The sequence below is a fragment of the Halyomorpha halys genome, unplaced genomic scaffold (assembly GCF_000696795.3).
Source record: "Halyomorpha halys isolate HHAL.00 unplaced genomic scaffold, Hhal_1.1 Scaffold312.1, whole genome shotgun sequence".
In the NCBI taxonomy this organism is placed as follows: domain Eukaryota; kingdom Metazoa; phylum Arthropoda; class Insecta; order Hemiptera; family Pentatomidae; genus Halyomorpha; species Halyomorpha halys.
Window position 1 is genome coordinate 1,342,863 of NW_027105402.1, and position 4,709 is coordinate 1,347,571.

A 4,709-nucleotide genomic window follows, 5' to 3' on the forward strand; every position below is an offset into this window, starting at 1 on the left:
CTACCTTCATTTTTTCTTATTATATCTTACTTTTTTACATTTTATACCCCTGTTATTTTACACTTATGTTTTTATTTTCCTTTTGTAACTATGTGTTTGTATCTTTTTTAGCCCTGACGAAGCCCTGCAACGTGGGGCGAAACGTTAGCTCAATAAAATAGTATATTCTACTATTTGAGTTTTTTTGACCGCACCCGGACCATATTCCTTTCATCTTTAATAATTTTCACAATATCATTATGATTTTTCCTCTAAAAAATGTTTAGAAAAACATACATCACAGTTTCTAATCCTTCGTTTTATTCCTGATGCTCCGCTCCATTATACTCTACTTAAATTCAAGCGGCAGTGTCTGAGATAATAATTGTAAAACTATATATTATTATATTATAAATGGCCAAGTTCGTGGCTTCAGCGATTTCATTCAGCATCCAATAGCTTTTAACGCTAACGGCGCGGCAAGAGAGCTGAAATTTTATGGAATTCTGATTTACCTTTGGCACACATGACTATTGGTTTTTCCCATTATTATAATTCCTTTATTTAAAAATATATATTACTATAAATTATTATATTTTAGAACTTAGATTTATTTTAGATCACTTTTCACAGTGTAATATGAGGTAAGTTGGGACAAGTGCTTTCTAGGGCAAGATTCTAACAGATTTTTTGTAAATAGTTATTATCATTATACTTAGAGTAAGGAGCTGGAAAGCGAGAGAAGTGCCTTCTGTTTAAATGTTCCACTATTAGAAAAGTCGAAGACATTTTGGAGGCCTATTTTTTATTTTTAAAGCATGTGGATTTGGTTATTATTAAAAAAAAAAGAACATTATTCATCAAAGCTGGAGCTGTTTTCTATTTGATTTACGATGGGTACAGAGATTTACGAGTTAAGTGATCTATCAGGATCACAAAGTCCCATATGTTGCCGATTTGGCAGAACCAGATACCATTCCTTCCATGATAAACTTCTCAACCACTCAAATCCACTTGTTTCTAACCTGGCTTCTCCTTCATAACCTAATAATCCTCCTAGGCGTCTGAAAAGAAGATAGCCTCGAGATCTTCTCCTCTAGAAATATTATTGGAGTTCTATCAATGGGTTGATTCTCCACATATTTGTATCATGTCACCTACAGCAAATTTAATTGTAGTATACATTTTTATACAGTTGTAAATAACAATAAATAAATTATTAAAAAATGTATTAATATTCACAATCTTCTGAAGTAACTGAGGTTTTCACTTTTCCCCTTAAGTCTTTCGTGTTGGAGTAAGAAACGATGTAAACAAGCAACCCAGTGCGGATAATGTCACGCCCCATTTTATAGTCTTGATTTAATGTTTTTATAATGTAAATAAGTAGAATTTGTTTAAAATCATAGAAAAAAAACAACTTCAGTATCTTAAGTTTTAAAGATATTAATCAAAATGTCAGTGTTATTATTTATTCAACCATGTAATGCTATATTCTACTTTTGTGCCCTTGACCTAACAGGAAGAAATGCATGACTCAGGGAAACTTAGCTCATTTCAAAATAAATATTAATACAGGTTGAATAGGTTTCATGATGTTGCTCTAAGAGCCATTCAATTAAAACACAATTATAATGAAAGCCATTTACGCTCTTACTTTATTTATTCTGGGTAATTGCGCGCCTAGGACTTTTCATTTTTTTATTTAAAATAATTAATTCATTTTTAATAATTAATAGCTTAAAAAAAATCAAAATTTTAGTATATGCATGCCCCGACTTACGTTACAGGGTTTTACAATAATGTTATGATTTCCACAAAACGTCTATATCTTAAATATATCTTGGAATGAAAATACACCTGAAAATTATTTCATACATAATTATGAAGCTGATAATCGCTAATTGTGGCAGCTTATCGCATTCCTACGGGAACATTTTTGATGCACGAATAATCATAAAAGACAAACTGTTCAGATGTAAATTTCGGTTCACAACAGGGGGACATCTAAGTAAATCTAACATGACTGATTTACATTGTAATTGGCGAATGTCTAATCGAGTGGGGATAATGATGTCTTTGCCATTCCATCACCACTGACAAGAGGAATAACAATCAAGGGATAATTATGATCAAAATATCCATTATTGGACTTGGGGTCCAATTATTATACAAACGGTCGTAATCAATCTTTGAGCTGTAACGAAGTTACACAAATTCGTTAATAATTATTTCATGATTACCCCTTACATAACAAACATTGTTAAAAGGTTCTTTCTTGTTTTACTCGTTTTTTTTTTTAAATATAATTATTTCATAAATGATAATATTCATAATTAATATTATTGTTGGGACACACTTATACAAAACATTTTTTTTTTCAAATTCTAATGTGGTTTGCCATCAAAAATTATTTTCATAAAACAATCACTGAGTTTGTAACCTCAAATGCTTTTAAATTTTTCAATATGTGTTTGACTTTCTAGCTAAATGGTAAACGGGTTGTTCCTTACCTACAACTTTATGGAGTTTACCCTAAGGTGTTGAATATCTCAAAACTTTAGAATGTATAAACTGAAAATTTTCCTCTAATTTCTAGAAAAACCAATTCGAAGTAAAAGTTGTTATTGTATTACTTAAGCCGTTTACCGATGAAAGAAATATAAATCTAGTCAGTATTAAAGATATTGTTTAATTTAAAGAAAATAATTTTGCATCTATAATTACTTATAAAATGTTATATGCAGGTTTACAACCGTTACAACCGTGGAACGTAATAACATAATAACAGGCACAATTATAACTTTAAATTATTGTGTAAAAACGTATAATATTTTTGCAAATAAATTATATGTTAGATCAAAAACGTATACCAAACCCATATGCTAGTAAAGCTTTCTTACCATTAACCATTAGGTAGGTATATAATAACTTATATTTCGAGGTTTGAGAATAAATTTTATAAAACATAGGATGAGAAGATTATTGAAATATGTTCCTGTCCATAAAACTATTTTGTATGTGCAAATGAAAAATAATTTGTTAAAATTGATCCTGGAATATTTTCTCCAACAATAGGCCATATTAGATTAGCTTTTTAGGGTAAATAGATGAGCCAAAGTAATTATACTTGCGTATCCGAAAGTAGTGGATGAAATTAGATAAATTTTCAAATTGAAAATATTGAAATAGATTTTTTTTTGGTTTCTTTATGAATATGTAAATTTGACCAAGTTTCTTGCATACTTCTACAAGAAATTTTTGAGAATGAAAGTTTTTTTTTTGGAGGGGGAGGGGGATTTTAGGGAACAACGATGTTTTTTACAATTGAATAAAATTTAACCTAGAGCTGACCATTCAGAATATTACTAACTGTATAATCATTGTATTTAATAATATTTGTGCAGGTACTGTTAGCTAAAAACTGGTTTTTGATATATTTTCCTTAAATTAAGTAGCATAAATATATGAATATTATATAGCTTAGAAGGAAATTGCCGTCAACGGAACAATGTTTTTTTTTCGCAAAATTTTGAATGTTATTACGTTAATGAAATAGGCATACATAATACAAATTTACGTGGGTGACACTGCGTGGCATATCTAAGTACACATAATAGAATATATTAGTGCAAGATATCATGGGTTTCTAGCGAAGATATAATTAACCTGATATTTCAAGCATGATTCATTTCTTTTAGGTTTGCTTTGAAAAATTGGGATGAAATTACTTAAAAACTTTAAGTATTTTCTTTTTTAAGTATTATAAAATAATTGTTCTGAATCATTTCTTTATTAATAATAAATAAATAACAAGTATATTTACATATTGTTCCTTCTCTTTTTCAGCACAATGACCGGAGGACGTTGGCTGGCGCTGCTGACCTGGACTATGGTCAGGGCCAGCCCCCCGATGTGCAGGGTATCAGAATTCTTCTGTGACACCGGGCAATGTGTCGCGCTGGACAGGTTCTGTGACGGCTCCTATGACTGCCCTGACAGATCTGATGAACCTCGGTATTGTACACGTAAGTCTTAATGTGTCTATATAATTAGTTTATAAGCAAAGTAATTATGGAATTATTAATAAGTAATACTTACATCGGGAACTCAAATGTGCATTTCTAAAGTTAAAAATTAGATTTTTTCCAAATACGAAATATTTGTTTTTCTTAGCGAATAGATTTTTAAAAAAACATTAATTTCGTGTACAGTTCCATTCAATTAGTGTAACGTAAAAAGAATGGAAGAGATTATTGATACAATTATCAATGAAACACCCTGAGCTGTGGTTGTTGAGCTTTATTCTTCAAGATAAATCAGAAAAATTAGTTTTTCTCTGCTATTATACGTGAATGCACGTCCCTTAGATGAATGCAAGACACTCATTCTATGTCTATGTGCCAAACATATCATTTGTTGAGTAAGAATTAATTATTTTTCTATTTTTTTATAAGGAAAAAGTACAACTTTTTTTAAATCTATTAATCCAAATTTAAACTCTTAATTTTTTTTTTAGATTTAACAATTTGAAGACTGGTTTAAAAATTTTAAGTATTATATCGAAAGTCAAAAATTCCTTTTAAAAGAAAAAAAGCATTGATGACCCATTGGTTTTACGTCTTGAAGCTTTAACAAACAAACAAGGACAATTTCGTTAGTCGGACTTTTCTTTTCTTGTAAACTAATTAAATTGTTTCGATAATTTTGACGGTTTTACTGTAACTAAT

The 4,709-nt window shown here is 29.7% G+C and overlaps 1 long non-coding RNA gene across 6 annotated transcripts in view; it reads left to right on the forward strand.

Moving 5' to 3' along the window:
* Window positions 1-4,001, forward strand: part of LOC106681146 (uncharacterized) — a 693,797-nt gene extending 689,796 nt beyond the window's left edge. For all 6 annotated transcript variants that reach the window (XR_010844430.1, XR_002945592.2, XR_010844431.1 and 3 more), the window contains one exon: window positions 3,829-4,001. This is a non-coding gene — a long non-coding RNA (uncharacterized lncRNA). The remainder of the gene's footprint in view (window positions 1-3,828) is intronic.
* The last annotated feature ends 708 nt before the right edge of the window (window positions 4,002-4,709 follow it).